Here is a 17,092-nt window from a genome sequence, read left to right on the forward strand (position 1 = left end):
CACATCACATTTGAAGTCACTTTGAGAGGTCTTTATGATAGAAAATACCCAAAAGTGACACCATTCTAAAAACTGCACCCTCAAGGTGCTCAAAACCACATTCAAGAACTTTATTAACCCTTCAGGTGCTTCACAGGAATTTTTTGAATGTGGAAGAAAAAAATGTGGGGGAGCTCCAATGTTTGGGCACACAGGGACTCTCTAAATGCAACATGGTGTCCTCTAACAAATTTAACGGAAAATCGGCTCAAATTGTTAGCGACACCATGTTGCGTTTGGAGAGCCGCTGTGTGCCCAAACATTGGAGCTCCCCCACAAGTGACCCCATTTTGGAAACTATACCCCCCAAGGCACCTATCTAGATGCATTGTGAGCACTTGGAACCCTCAGGTGCTTCACAAATTGATTCATAAAAATGAAAAAGTGTTGTTTTTTTTCACTTTTTCATTGTTACGAATCAATTTGTGAAGCACCTGGGGGTTCCAAGTGCTCACTATGCATCTAGATAGGTGCCTTGTGGGGTCTAGTTTCCAAAATGGGGTCACTTGTGGGAGAGCTCCAATGTTTGGGCACACAGCGGCTCTCCAAACGCAACATGGTGTCGCTAACAATTTGAGCCGATTTTCCGTTAAATTTGTTAGCGGACACCATGTTGCATTTGGAGAGTCGCTGTGTGCCCAAATATTGGAGCTCCCCCACAAGTGACCCCATTTTGGAAACTAGACCACCCAAGGCACCTATCTAGATGCAAAGTGAGCACTTGGAACCCTCAGGTGCTTCACAAATTGATTCATAAAAATGAAAAAGTGTTTTTTTTTTTCACTTTTTCATTGTTACGAATCAATTTGTGAAGCACCTGGGGGTTCCAAGTGCTCACTATGCATCTAGATAGGTGCCTTGGGGGGTCTAGTTTCCAAAATGGGGTCACTTGTGGGGGAGCTCCAATGTTTGGGCACACAGCGGCTCTCCAAACGCAACATGGTGTCGCTAACAATTTGAGCCGATTTTCCGTTAAATTTGTTAGCGGACACGATGTTGCATTTGGAGAGCCGCTGTGTGCCCAAATATTGGAGCTCCCCCACAAGTGACCCCATTTTGGAAACTAGACCCCCCAAGGCACCTATTGAGATGCATAGTGAGCACTTGGAACCCCCAGGTGCTTCACAAATTGATCCATAAAAATGAAAAAGTGTTTTTTTTTCACTTATTCAATTTTACGAATCAATTTGTGAAGCACCTGGGGATTCCAAGTGCTCATTATGCATCTAGATAGGTGCCTTGGGGGGTTTAGTTTCCAAAATGGGGTCACTTGTGGGGGAGCTCCAATGTTTGGGCACACAGGGACTCTTCAAATGCAACATGGTATCCGCTAACAATTTGAGCCGACAATTTGTTAGCGGATACCATGTTGCATTTGAAGAGTCCCTGTGTGCCCAAACATTGGAGCTCCCCCACAAGTGACCCCATTTTGGAAACTAGACCCCCCAAGGCACCTATCTATGTGCATAATGAGCACTTGGAACCCCCAGGTGCTTCACAAATTAATTCGTAATATTGAATAAGTGAAAAAAAAACACTTTTTCATTTTTATGGATCAATTTGTGAAGCACCTGGGGGTTCCAAGTGCTCACTATGCATCTAGATAGGTGCCTTGGGGGGTCTAGTTTCCAAAATGGGGTCACTTGTGGGGGAGCTCCAATGTTTAGACACACAGGATCTCTCCAAACGCGATATGGTTCCAATTTGTTAGCGGACACCATGTTGCGTTTCGAGAGCCCCTGTGTGTCTAAACATTGGAGCTCCCCCACAAGTGACCCCATTTTGGAAACTAGACCCCCCAGGGAACTTATATAGATGTGTGGTGAGCCCATTGAACCCCCAGGTGCCTCTCAGAAAATCATAATGTTGACTTGTGAAAATAAAAAAAAAACATTTTTTCCACAAAAATGCAAAATAAAATATTTTCACAAGGGTACTAGGAGAAATTGCACCCCATAAGTTGTTGTGCAATTTCTCCTGAGTACTCGTATACCCCATGTGTTGGAAAAAAACTACTGTTTGGGCGCATGTAAGGGCTCGGAAGGGAAGGAGTGACGCTTTTGAACGCAGACTTTGATGGAATGGTCTGCGGGCGTCATGTCATGTTCTCAGAGCCCTTGATGTGCCTAAACAGTGAAATGCCTAACAAGTGCCCCCTTTTTGGTAGTGTTAGTTGATTTTTGAATTTTGTAATGTAGTGTTATACATCAGTTGTGTAGGACAATCTGACGAACACTACACAACTGATGTATGACAACCTGACGAACACTACGTCAGCTGTGCAGTGTTCGTCAGGTTGTCATACTTCAGAAATTAATTCAATAGTCCATCGAAGTATGGTACCTTTTGAAGCAGTCTTTCATACACAGGCCAGGTTTGTCAGGGCAGGTGTCACATTGATAAATGGTGTCCTTGCGTATTCCACTTTTATAACACACTCGGCACCTCTTTTGTGACTTTCCTTTTTTTCCGCTGTGAGGGATCTGCCCTGGGAAATGCTGGCCTGGTACAATTCTTGGTCCTTCAATTCCAGAAGTACTGGTTCCCTCTCTGTCACCGCTGCCAAATATCAGGGCCTTGATAACTGTTTCCTGAAACTGAAGGTACGACGCAGAAGTCTGGCCTGCACATTGTGACAGAAGGAAAGCATTGTGCATTGCCATCTGTACAATGTGCACGGCCAGCTTCTTGTACCACACTCTGGACTTTCTCAAAGCACTGTATGGCTGGAGGACTTGATCAGAGAGATCAACTCCCCCCATGTACTTGTTGTACCCCACTACACAGTCTGGTTTGACGACCTGTGTAGTGGAACCTCGTACAGTGCTGAGTGTGCTGCCATCACCATGTATGGTGGTCAAGAAAAGGACATCCCTTTTGTCCTTGTACTTGACCATCAACAGGTGGTCGCTACATTGGGCTCTGCTCTCACCCCTTTTGAGCAGCTGCCCAATTAGCGTCTTTGGGAGGCCTTTCTGAATTTTGCGGACAGTACTGCAGGCTGCGGTACGTCGCGCAGAGAGGGACTGGAAGAGCGGGATACTTGTATAAAAGTTATCCACGTAGAGGTGATAACCTTTATCAAGCAGTGGGTGCACCAAGTCCCACACAATTTTCCCACTCACTCCCAGAACAGGGGGGCATTCAGGGGGTTCAATCCGGGAGTCCTTCCCTTCATAAACTCTAAACTTGTGAGTGTATCCTGAGGTACTCTCACAAAGTTTATACAGCTTGATCCCATACCTTGCCCTCTTACTGGGCAGGTACTGCCGGAATCCAAGCCGCCCCTTAAAAGAAATTAAGGACTCATCCACACAAATGTCCCTTTGGGGCACGTACACTTCACCAAACTTGTTGTTGAAGTGTTCGATGACCGGCCGAACTTTGAAAAGACGATCAAAGTTCGGGTCATCGCGTGCAGGACACCTTGCATTATCTTGGTAATGCAAGAACTTGTAGATGGCCTGAAAACGTGTCCGGGGCATGACCATTCGGAACACTGGAGTGTTATACAAAACGTCAACACTCCAGTATTGCCGAAGCTCGGGCTTCTTCAAGATCCCCATAAGAAGGACCAGGCCCCAAAACTTCATCATTTCTACTGCGTCTACAGGAGACCAGTTAGAAAATGATGAAGAGGGGTTTTGTTCTAAAAATTGATGAGCGTATAAATTAGTTTGGCCCACCATGAGGTTTATAAAATCCTCAGAGAAAAAGACTTTGAAAAAGTCTATTTCTGTGAGGCCGGTGGTGTCAAACTTGATTCCTGATTCCGCTACGAAATCAGGAATCAGCGGCTCATAATTTTCGGGGGGCGAAGTCCATATAGGCTCAGTAGTGGGGGGCGCTGGAACATCTCTCCTGCGACGACGGCGGGGCGGGCCAGCAGAACCTGAGGAAGAGGAGGAAGAAGAGAAGGAGGAAGACGACGAGGAGTCGGAAAAACAAAGAAATGTGGGATCCTCACCCTCACTGTCAGTGTCGGAGGCAAGAATAGCGTATGCCTCCTCCGCTGAATATTGAGTTTGGGATGAGCAGGACATTGTTTGTTATGTATGTGGTGCGTGTGTGTCAATTCTTTGAGAGTGTGTGTGAGTCAGTACTTTATTTAGAGTGTGTGGAAAAAGGAAATACTGTATGTGGTGCAAACAGCGAGCACGAGTGTGGATTGGTGAACTATGCCACCGATCAATACTCGGCGGCTGCTGGATGTGCGCACAAATGTGTGGGGAGTGGGAAGAGGGGAATTGGGTTGGATGAGGGGAGATCAGATTACTTACCAAAGTCCTCTCTGTTCTTTCAGGACCGGGAGCCCGTAGCAGGAGCCCGGCGCTGGTGACCGGGAGCCTGGCGCTGGTGACCGGGAGCCTGGCGCTGGTGACCGGGAGCCCGGCGCTGGTGACCGGGGGCCCGGCGCTGGAGACCGGGGGCCCGGAGCAGGAGACCGGGGGCCCGGAGCAGGAGACCGGGGGCCCGGAGCAGGAGACCGGGGGCCCGGAGCAGAAGACCGGGAGCCCGGAGCAGGAAGACGGGAGCCCGGAGCAGGAAGACGGGAGCCCGGAGCAGGAGACCGGGAGCCCGGAGCAGGAGACCAGGAGCACGGAGCAGGAGACTGGTACTGGAGCTGGAGATCAGAAGCAAAAGAATTAACAGGGACACTGGGGTGAGGCGGATTGGGATGGGAAGGGGGGTAAAAAGACAGGGGAGTGGGAAGAGGGGTAAAAAGACAGGAGAGTGGGAAGAGGGGGATTGGGGTGGATGAGGGGAGATCAGAGATGGACTTACCAAAGGGTCAGCAGGACTGGAACAGAAGACCCAGAGCAGGAGCCCGGGAGCCCGGCGCTGGTGACCAGGAGCCCGGCGCTGGTGACCGGGAGTGGAGCTGGAGACTCGGACCAGAGCTGGAGACCGCTGCAGGACGCAGAAAAAAAAGGTAAGGGGGGGTAAAAAGAGGGGGGAGGGGGGATTGGGGTGGATGAGGGGAGAACAGACTTACCAAAGTCTTCTCTGCAGGATCAGCAGCAGGCTCTGGAGCAGGAACCACAGCAGGTCAGGAGCAGAAGATCCAGGAGCTGGAGCAGAAGATCCAGGAGCTGGAGCAGAAGATCCAGGACGCTGGAACAGAAGATCCAGGAGCAGCGGCAGCAGCAGCGACTGGAACAGTGAGAAGATGGTCTTGTGGTGTCACAGAATATTCTGTGGCACTACAAGGCCCAGCACAGACACATCAGATGTGATCGCTCTGTAGAAATCCTCACCAAATGTGAGGGTCTGCAGGGCGGTCACAGGGTGATGATGGGGTGGTGACAGGTGGAGGTAATCTGATTGGAGCAATCATTGATGACATCGATCGCTCCAATCAGAGTACCTGAATACAGGTGACCAGGCGGTCACAGGGAGGTGTCACCCCTCTGTGACCCCCTGTGGTGCATGTTGTGCCCCAGCCATCTGATTGGTGACACTGATTGCACCAATCAGACATGGCTGGAGCAGAGCACGCACCACAGGGGGTCACAGAGGGGTGACACCTCCCTGTGACCGCCTGGTCACCTGTATTCAGGTACTCTGATTGGAGCGATCGATGTCACCATCAATCGCTCCAATCACAGCAGTCTGGGGGCTTGAATCACATTACAGGGGGTCATGGGGCGGTGACAGGCAGGTCACAGGCAGGTCACAAGCTGGTCACCGCCCCATGACCGTCCTGTCACCGCGCGGTCGCGCTACGATCGGTGCGATCGATGTGATCGGCGATCGCACCGATCATAGCAGTCCGGGGCCAGGGCTGGGGTGTCCTAGCAACAGTCTAGGATCGGTGCTCATAGGATCACCGATCCTAGGCTGCAGATCACTGTTTCCGGCAATCACATTGCCAGAAACAGTGAGAAATGCTGTGATTGGCTGTTCAGATTTGAACAGCCAATCACAGCGATCGCTGGTGCGGGGGGGCGGCGACAGCCCCCGGGATGATGACGCCATCTACCAGGAGGTAAGATGGCACCGTAACTTTAATGCTGTCACCGCGACTTAAGTCGCGGTGCCGCATTAAAGATATGACGTACTAATACGGGTCTGGCTCTTAAGTCCCAGGGCACAGACGCGTATTAGTACGTCAGATGTTATTAAGGGGTTAAAGAGTAACCGGTGTTTAAATTTTTATTCTATAAATCAATAGTACGCTTGAAAATAAGCAACTTTGTAATATATCTTATCGGAGAAATCAGCATTTTTCTCCTCCGGGATTCATGGATAAAATCTGTAAATTCTGTGTTTACTGCAGTGAAGACAAACTTTCCCATTGTATTGATATTATCTGTAGATTTTTGTAAAAAAAAAAGTGGTACTGCACGTCAGGGCAAAACACCTGTGTGTTGGGGTGAATTATGAGACTCCCCCCTTTAACCACTTTACCCCCGAGGGTGGTTTGCACGTTAATGACCAGACCAAATTTTACAATTCTGACCACTGTCACTTTATGAGGTAATTACTCTGGAACGCTTCAATGGATCCCCCTGATTCTGAGATTGTTTTTTTCGTGACGTATTGTACTTCATGATAGTGGTAAAATTTCTTCAATATGACTTGCGGTTATTTGTGAAAAAACAGAAATTTATCGAAAATGTAGAAAATTTTGCAATTATCAAAATTTGAATTTTCATGCCCTTAAATCAGAGAGATATGTCACACAAAATGGTTAATAAATAACATTTCCCACCCATCTGCTTTACATCAGCACAATTACAAAAAAATGTATTTGTTAGGGAGTTATAAGGGTTAAAAGTTGACCAGCGATTTCTCATTTTCCAACAAAATTCACAAAACCATTTTTTTAGGGACCACATTACATGTTGATGTGACTCTGAGGGGCCTTTATGACAGAAAATACCCAAAAGTGACACCATTCTAAAAACTTCACCCCTCAAGGTGCTGAAAGCCACATTCAAGAATTTTATTAACCCTTCAGGTTCTTCAAAGGAATTTTTGGAATATGGAAGAAAAAAATGAACCCTAACAACCCTAACCCTAGAACAAGCCTAACCCAAACCCAAACCCTACCACAACCCTAACCCTAGCTCAACCCTAACCCTAAAGTTATTTTTTACACCGTTTCTTGTGAGGTTCAAGTGATTAGACGACTTTATTCTTCGGGTCGGTGCGATTATAGCGATACCAGATTCATATCGGGTTTTTATGTTTGGCAGCTGTCACACCCTAAAAGACGCTTTTTTTTGCAAAGACTAGTTTTTGCAATAATTTTTCCATATTTTGGCCGACAGAGTCATGTCAGGGCTTGTTTTTTGCGGGACAAGTTAACGTTTCTATTGTTACCATTTTTGGGCAAATTACATTTTTGGATCACTTTCTATTCTGATTTTTGGGAGGCAGAATAAACAAAAACCAACAATTCAGGAATTGTTTTTTTTTTTTTTATGCCTTTCCGCGTGTGGTAAAATTGATAAGGTAGCGTTATTCTTCGGGTCAGTACGTTTACAGTGATCCTACATTTATATAGTTTTTTTATGTTTTGGCGCTTTTACACAATAAAAACTATTTTATAGAAAAAAAGATTTTTTTTTGCTTTATTCTGAGAGCTGTAACTTTTTATTTTTCTGCTGATGGAGCTGTATAGTGGCTTGTTTTTTGCGGGACAACATGACCTTTTCAGAGGTACCATTTTTATTTACGTTTGTCTTTTTGATTGCGTTTTATTCCATTTTTTGTTTGGTGGTATGACGATAAAGCATCGTTTTTTGCTTCATTTTTTTTTTTTTTTTTTTTTTTACTGTGTTCACTAAAGAGGTTAACTAGTGGGATACTTTTATAGGTCAGGTCGTTCCAGACACAGTAATACCAAATATGTGTATTTTTATTGTTTTTTTTGTTTTTTTTCATAATAATATTTATTTAAGGGTACAGTATATTTTTATTTTCTTGAGATTATTTTTTCATTTTTTTTTTTTTAGATTTTTACAATTTTATTTTTTTTTCACTGTCTGATACTTTTTTTTACTTTTACACTTTGTCCCACTATGGGACTTTCATTTTTTTGAAGGCTGATCGCTTGCATAGCATAGATATGCAGCAGCATCCTTATGCTATGCGGGCTGTCAGACCTACACAGGCACAAGTTACTTTGATTGTGCACTGCGCATGATCAAAGTAACTTCCTGATACCTGGTGACCCGGATGTCGTCATGACAACATCGCGTCACCATGGCAACTATCGGGACCTGGCACACACAGCGCGTGGTTCTGATTCGAGATAAGAGGGGCACGCTTACCTCTCCTTGCTCCCGGAATGGAGGTCAATGTGTCGAGAGCAGTGCGGGACCGCTCCTGGCACATAGTACTGGGTGTCACCTGTGAGAATCAGCTGACACTCGGCGGTGATCGCCCTGCACAGCTTTTGTGCGGGTGCGATCACATTGTGCGTAATAATATGTACCTGGTCCATAAGGCCCAGGGCACAGGGACGTACCATTACTGACAATGTCAGTAAGGAGTTAAATTCATATTTACCTTTTGGTTTTTCTCTGCAGGACACAACATTTCGCAGTTCCTTTAAAGTTAGTGTGGAAGTCTACGCTCCTCTCCAGAACCAGTCTGGTCCATAGCTGAAGATATAAATGCGATAGTAGTAAACCAGGGGTGACAGGGTGACAGCTGTAATGCTATCGCTGCTCAATCATACTCCACTGGAACATTCCCTAAAGAGGACCTTTCACCAAATTTTTCATGTTCAAATGAACACATGATGTAATAGTGACTGTAGAGTGGAAAAAAACTTTTTTGTTTTTTTATTTCTCTTCTCAATTTCAGAGATATTAGCAATTAAAATATTCGGCACCTAATGAGATAACCGTTAAAGTGAGTGTCTGACCTCAAGCTACAAGTCTGCTGTCACTCCATGTGACTGCAGACCTGTGAATCCTCACATTGTGTGCACTGCGAGGAGTTTCTGGTGCTGGCAGCAGCAGGCGTGTGACCACAAGTATGTGATTTGCATACATGCAGTCACACGCTGACTAGACGTGTGTGGTCTAGCTCAATTCAAGTGTATTGAGTAAGACAGGACACGTCTAGTCCGGATGTGGCTGAAAGTATGCAAAACACATATTTGTTGTCACATGTCCGCCCACTCCCAGCAACAGAGAATCCTCACAGAGAAAAAATGTGCACAATTTGAGGATTCACAAGTCTTCAGTCACATAGAGTATATGTGCAAAAAAAGTCGGATGCCTCACAGAGGATCCATGCATTTTTATGGATACATTTCCATTATTAACCAAGGAAACTGTATGTGATCATGTACATTTTTTTAATGTAGATGTATGAAAATGTTTTGCCGACGGATGGTACACGGACATCAGAAATGGACACACAGATGACAATATGGATGAAAATCGTCTGAGTTTTCTAGATGAAACCTAGACAAATTTCAAAAATCGATTATGTAAAAAAAAATAATTTATAAACGTTGATCACTCACTGGCAAAGTTCACACTATGTAGACATCAGGAGACAATGTAACATATTACAGCTCAGGAATCTAACCTGAGACCTTAGATGTAAATGCCGAGCTGTGTTCAGTGGCAATCTGTGACCGTCACAAAATAATTAGATCCTTAATGTTACTTTTATTGTGAGTATGCCAGGGTTTTATGCAAATGTATCCGGTATAATTTATATGCAAATTCACAGGAGTTTGAGCAAAATCAAAGCACACTTTTAATTTCTTGTTTTAAACATAAAAGCCTTTTCAAAGAGTCTACAGGATATTCAAAATAAAATCCACATGTAAAAATTCAGAACAATGGGAAGAGATTGCAAAATGTATTTAAAGGCAGCAGATTTTTTTCTTATAATGATAATAATTTTTTGAATAATATATTAGATATTATAAATATTCAATAAATATTAAAAGTTAATCATTTCTACAATATTGCATTGGCCCTAAACCTTTGGTTCTTTTGAAAGTCTACAAGAGGGGTCTCAAACTCGGCTGGGTATATGGGCCGCACATAGAAAAAAATTTAATTTGTGGGGCCGCATTCTTTACAGGACAAAGTGACATTTTTAGTGATACCACTTTTTTCTATACACCTTTTGATAATTTTTTTGAACATTTTTGGCATGTTTATTTAATTTTTTTAAATGCCATTCATCATATGAGTTATGGTACAGTTTTATAGCTTGGGTCGTTATGAATGTGGTGATAACAAATGTGCACTTTTTTGGTTTATATATAAAACAGCATTTATAAGTGGCAAAAAATGCTTTATTTTGAATTTATTTATTTTTTTTACATTTTTACAATTTTGTTTCCCTCAATTGGCCACATACAGTAATATTGTCTTGCAATTAGCACCATATAGTAATTCCGGCAAACATCTTGTAGTAATGTGCCCCATCCTGGTCCCCATCTTGTAGTAATGCCCCATCCTGGTCCCCATCTTGTAGTAATGTGCCCATCCTGGTCCCCATCTTGTAGTGATGCCCCATCCTGGTCCCCATCTTGTAGTAATGCCTCATCCTGGTCCCCATCTTGTAGTAATGTGCCCATCCTGGTCCCCATCTTGTAGTAATGCCCCATCCTGGTCCCCATCTTGTAGTGATGCCCCATTCTGGTTCCCATCTTGTAGTAATGCCTCATCCAGGTCCCCATCTTGTAGTGATGCCCCATTCTGGTTCCCATCTTGTAGTAATGCCTCATCCAGGTCCCCATCTTGTAGTAATGCCCCATCCTGGTCCCCATCTTGTAGTGATGCCCCATCCTCGTCCCCATCTTGTAGTAATGTCCCCATCCTCATTCCCATCTTGTAGTAATGTGCCCCATTCTGGTTCCCATCTTGTAGTAATGTGCCCATCCTGGTCCTCATCTTTTAGTAATGCCCCATCCTGGTCCCCATTTTGTAGTAATGCCCCACCCTGGTCATCTTCTTGTAGAAATGCCTCATTCTGGTCCCCTTCTTGTAGTAATATCCCCATCCAGGATGGGGACCTCATCTTGTAGTAATGCCCCATTCTGATCCCCTTCAAGGACAGCACTCGGACCAATGCTATTCAGTGGGGCAGTGCAGATGAACGATATTTTTCACTGACCAAATCTGCGTGTGAAAAAAAATCGCAGCATGCGCTAGTTTCTTCCATAAATCGGATGATTATGGGTGTATGAAAAAAATTGTATGCCATACAGAGGCATTGAGTAGCATCTGATTTTTACAGACACATTGCAATTTTGTAACATAGGAAACTGTTGGTCCTGTAAATTATTAATAGCTGCTGCTGTGAAAAACTGATTGTATACGGATGACAAGTGAGAAAAAAATCATTTCACTTTCCGGGATGAAACTGTGACCAACTTTTTTATATGCACTTGTGAACCTGCCCTAAACTGTGGAATTATGCTGGGAGCTCATTCACTCACCAGTTATTGAGTGCTATCCAATTTTTTCAGCTATGATAGTCTATGGGGATATTCACATGCCTGTGATTTTTCGCGAACCGAATGGTACTTGCAAATTCGCGGAGACATGTCCAATATTGATCCAAGCGTTGAATCAAATTCAGCAATGAAAGTCTGAGTCAGTGAAAAAAATTGGATAGCTCTCGGATGCCTTCTATGTGCTGTTTTTCACTAATGGACGAACGGACGGACGGATGGATGAATAGTTAAAAAACTTTATTTTTTTCTCATCAGTGAATAAAACTGATGAAACTCTGACCAAACTCTGATGAAAATCTGATGACACTGATGAAACTCTGATGAACCTTGGTCTGGTTTTCTCGTAAATCAAAAAAACTGTCATCTGAATGAAGCTTTGGTAGGTGCACACGTTCCAGTCCAGCATTTTTTTTTATTTTACCGCTGGAGTGGTGCTTCTAATGTAAGGCCCCTGACTCTATTCTCATACTTACCTGCTGCCGTCTTTCCCTTCTATCGCTACTGTTCCCGTCGTTATCCAGCAGTTTGTGACCTGACGGATCGTTCCAGTGTTTCATGGATCAAGCTGGAGGTCACAACTCAATACAAGTTTATGAGAGCCTAATCCTGCATTGAGAGCTTGTGACATAACTTCTGACTTCCGGCCAGTCAAAACTTCTGGTCACAAGGGACCGGAATAACGCCGAAAAAAGGTGCGGCTGTGCATAAGACCAGGGCAGGGACGTTTCAGTAGAAAAACCACTGCAGCACTGAAAAAAAAAACACTGGAGTGGTGCTTTAAGTATTTGTTACAGAAATTTCTGCACCTTTTCTGCATCTCTTAACAGGAAAATACAGCATAAAATACATGCGTTTTTTCCACTTTTTTATTGCCTTTTTGATGCGTTTTGCATGCGTTTTTACAGATTTTTCCTCACTCATTAGCATGGGTGAAATCTGCAGCAAAACCGCTGTAAGAATTGACATGCTGCAGATCTAAATGTGCCAAATCTGCAAGGATAAAAAAAAAAAGCAGCGTGTGCATGAGATTTCAGGATTCTCATTCACTTTGCTGATACAAGGAAATTCTTTAGACTTTGTGACAAAAGTGTGCAGAATAAAAAAAACGCAACAAAAACGCAACATGTGCACAGACCCTCATATTTTTTTTTTTTTTGCAACAGCAGAGGAGCCACAAGCTGTAGACTGGTTCGTTTTTGGTAGATTTTCAAAACTGAAATCCTATTTAATAAACATAGGGTAAAGGATAACAAAAAAGAAAAAATAATAATGAGCAACAATAAATAATATAATACTGTCATGCCATAGACACATAATTGAATTTTAGTGCAGGCATCCAGCACACCCCAGAGCAGTGAAGCAGATTTTGACGTACAGAAGTTGACTCAGTTTGTAGTTTGATAGATTACCCATCTGTCTGCAAGAATGGGAGGTTATAAGAGAGGAGGTACAGTAGTAATAGTAATGGGATATAAGGCGTGCTGATATTTAGCATAGTAATCTGCATTTCAATTAAACTGCAGCATCATTTCCATATATCACGGTTATACTCTGCTTTGTACCTCGTATTGCTGTGACTACGGGTTCAATTCAGCTTGCATTATAATGAGAGCTTATCACTATGAAGCAGATATATATTGACAGATTTGCAGCAAGTGCCAATTATAATGGTTACTACACTTTCTACAACATTTCTTGACAGCCTCAGAATATTATTGTACCACTTAGTATACGTTGGCAAGCACAACGCTAAAAAAGCAAATATCTTCTACTGAAGTCATTGATAACTACAAAGTTTGGCTAATTACTGTATGCTGAGCCTTCTTGTTCCTTATATAAATGGATTTTATTCTGTGAGGAGATTGTATGGAAAACTCAGCAGTATATCATCCCATAAGCAATGCAATCACTAAATTGCCAATTCAATTCTCCATCCACCTGTTCCGTCATTTAAAAAGCCAAGGATGACTAATACCAAGAGTTTTACACTGACAAACTTTTTTTTTTTATGGTTTCAGATTATCTTCGTTGCACACCCATAGCGCCCACATGGAGAGGTGTCAAATGGCGTGGTTGTTTGTGCACACTACTATATTGCAGTAAATTAGGGGCAGACATAGCACCTGAGCAGATGGTTCAGGAGCATTGGGACCCGGGAGTGACTGAGGGCTTCTTCACACGTCCGATTTTTCCACGTATGTAAAAACGGGCTGATTATTCTATCATACTTCGATTAGAGTGTGGTCCGAGTGTCATCCGTTTTCCTCTTATGTGAGAATTTAAAATAAAAAAAATTCTACCTTCTCCATTCTGACAATTTATGAAAATCGGACCTCACTCGGATGTCATCCAATTTTTTCACTGACCCATTGACTTTCATCAAAATTGGATCAAAATTGGACATGTCTCCATGATTTTCTGCAGACCTCTTAGTCCGCCAAAAATCATGGACATTTGAATGGCCCCATAGACAGTCACAGTTATGAGTACTATCCGTGAAAAACAAGAATAGCACTGGTATGTGAAAATGGGATGTATGAATGAGCCCCAAGGGGCATTTTAGACCTGATGAAGAAAGGTGTTAGGTACAGCACTGTCAGGTGGGTTTTTTTGTTGATTTTTTTTAAGCATGTCCCCCTCAGGGAAATAAGAGGTGGCACGCTAGGCGAGTGCCTACCATGACCACCCGATGGCCCTGGTCTGGATAAAAAGTATTATTATTAATATTCTAGTGAATGCCCATTGCAAGGACCTCCATTACATTGATACACCACATCTTAAAAATGAAGGGGCTGCACTGATTTAGTGCTGCTCCCTCTTATAGTTTTAAACTAGTCCTCCTGACCGCCTGGGCTGTGCAGGAAACTGCAGACAGTCCCATTTGTTACGCTCACGCCCAGACTGACTGGCGTGAGCGTGGTTAGTGGTCCCACTGGGCCACGAATCGAGGAGTGCCTGGAGGGGTGTGACTAGGGGCCTCGCCAGATCCGACCATGAACACACGGCGGCTTAATTGATTCTGTGGTCCGAGGAGGGACATGGGAGGTGGCCCAGGTGCTACTGCAGGTCAGACCCCAGTCACAGCTGTTGACCCACACTGGGGAATGCAGGAACGGGCAGGCACGGCCGGTAAGCAGACAGGCGGGTACTGGCAGGTAGGAACGCAGGCTCGATAGGGACCAGTACAGACTGGGATACAGGAACAGAGCCGCAGGCGCGGAGGGCAAGCAGAGCAGAGCAGAGCGAGAGCCGCAGGCGCGGAGGGCAAGCAGAGCAGAGCGAGAGCCGCAGGCGTGGAGGGCAAGCAGAGCAGAGCGAGAGCCGCAGGCTCGGAGGGCAAGCAGAGCAGAGCGAGAGCCGCAGGAGCGGAGGGCAAGCAGAGCAGAGCGATAGCCGCAGGCTCGGAGGGCAAGCAGAGCAGAGCGAGAGCCGCAGGCACGGAGGGCAAGCAGAGTAGAGCAAGAGCCGCAGGCATGGAGAGCAAGCAGAGCAGAGCGAGAGCCGCAGGCGCAGAGGGCAATCAGAGCAGAGTGAGAGCCGCAGGCGCGGAGGGCAAGCAGAGAAGAGAGAGAGCCGCAGGCGCGGAGGGCAAGCAGAGTAGAGCATGAGCCGCAGGCACGGAGGGCAAGCAGAGCGAGAGCCGCAGGCATGGAGGGCAAGCAGAGCGAGAGCCGCAGGTGCGGAGGGCAAGCAGAGCAGCGCGAGAGCCGCAGGCGCAGAGGGCAAGCAGAGCAGAGTGAGAGCCGCAGGCGTGGAGGGCAAGCAGAGAAGAGCGAGAGCCGCAGGCGCGGAGGGCAAGCAGAGCAGAGCATGAGCCGCAGGCACGGAGGGCAAGCAGAGCGAGAGCCGCAGGCATGGAGGGCAAGCAGAGCAAGAGCCGCAGGTGCGGAGGGCAAGCAGAGCAGAGTGACAGCCACAGGCGCGGAGGGCAAGCAGAGCAGAGCAAAACCGCAGGCACGGAGGAAAAGCAGAGCAGAGCGAAACCGCAGGCGCGGAGGACAAGCAGAGCAGAGCAAAACCGCAGGCGCGGAGGACAAGCAAAGCAGAGCAGAGTGAAACTGCAGGCGTGGAAGACAAGCAGAGCAGAGTGAAACCACAGGTGCGGAGGACAAGCAGAGCAGAGCGAAACCGCAGGCGCAGAGGACAAGCAGAGCAGAGCGAAACCGCAGGCGCGCAGGACAAGCAGAGCAGAGCGAAACTGCAGGCGCGGAGGGAAAGCAGAGCATAACAGAGCAGAAGGTGCAGCCAGACAGGACAGGGCTCTGTTCTCATGGAACAGACCAGGAAACACAGGAAGACAGCCAGAACACAGGAGGTAGAAACAGAGGCAGGGAAATGGGACAAGCTGAACCAGATACACACAAGGTACTTGCAATGAAGTAACGCGTGGACACAAAACTCAAACAGAAGTACAGAGACAACGAGTTGGAGTTAGGTGCAGGTTCAGACACTGCAGGAAAAGGGAAGGATCAGACATAGAGACAAACAGGTAACGGGCTAGGACACTGTTCAGACAGGAACTGAACCTGGAACAAGACACAGGAACGAGCCTGGGTACTCAGCCCCCAGGGAGGCGGAAACAGACTAGAAGTCACAGATACAGCTAACGGGCCTGGGTATTCAGCCCCCAGGGTGGCAGAAACAGGCAAGATACAGGACAGGACCTGGCAACTCAGTAGCACAGAACACACTGAAAGAAATTGTTGCTCAGGCACCTCCTACTGGGTGGAGGGGGTTTAAGTATCCAGTGACTCACAGCAATAGGCTGGAGACGCATTAGGACTGTAACTTTAAGAAACAGGAAGCAACAGTGCCGCTGCCCTAAGCAATCAGACAAGAGACATGCACACAGCAGGTAGAGGAGCATAGTGTGCAGCCTGGACTGATAGGTAACTTGGCGGTCTTGCATGGTGGGAGATGGTAAGCCATGCCAGCACGCCACTAGGGATGTTACACAATTTACTTGAATGTGGTTGCATTGCAGGAATAGTCTTGTGCAGATGAAAAACTGCGAAGGGGACACAGCGTTGAAGCTGCAATATGAACCTTTCATTCTCAGGATCGGTGAGGGTACTGCAGGTTGAACCCTCACCATGATTAGTTGATGGTATTATCTAGCGATATGCTATCGCTTAGGGCTCATGCATACTACTGATTTTCTTGTTCAAGTGCTATCTGTGGTTTTCATGGATAGCACTCGCATCTATGATATTCTATGGGGCTATGCACATGTCGGTTAATTTCTTCGGGCTGAGTGGTCCGCGGAAAACATTGGAAATATGTCCGATTTTGATACAAGTGTTGGATCAAAACCGGCAATGCAAGTCTATGGGTCCATGAAAGAAATCAGACCGCACTCAGATGACATTCGAGTGCAGTCTAATTTTCAAGGACTGACAGAATGGAGAGGGTGGAGAAACGTATTTTTTTTTCTCTACACGTCTATGAAAAACTGATGCCACTCTTATCAAACTCTGATCAAAATCTGTTCAGAATAATTGGACCCTTTTTCTCGAATGTGGAGAAATCAGTAGTGTGAACCTACCCTAACTGAGATGGGAATGCACTGTTAAAGAAGCTGAGATAGCTCAACCCGACCTATGACAG

At 45.5% G+C, this 17,092-nt stretch overlaps 1 protein-coding gene across 3 annotated transcripts in view; it reads left to right on the top strand.

Annotated features, from left to right (window-relative positions):
* The window catches only part of GRAP2 (GRB2 related adaptor protein 2), a 298,245-nt gene that overhangs the window by 22,742 nt on the left and 258,411 nt on the right, over positions 1-17,092 (top strand). The window lies entirely within an intron of this gene.

Source organism: Phyllobates terribilis, unplaced genomic scaffold (assembly GCF_046119375.1).
Source record: "Phyllobates terribilis strain yellow unplaced genomic scaffold, ASM4611937v1 Scaffold_8__6_contigs__length_399053987, whole genome shotgun sequence".
Lineage (NCBI taxonomy): Eukaryota > Metazoa > Chordata > Amphibia > Anura > Dendrobatidae > Phyllobates > Phyllobates terribilis.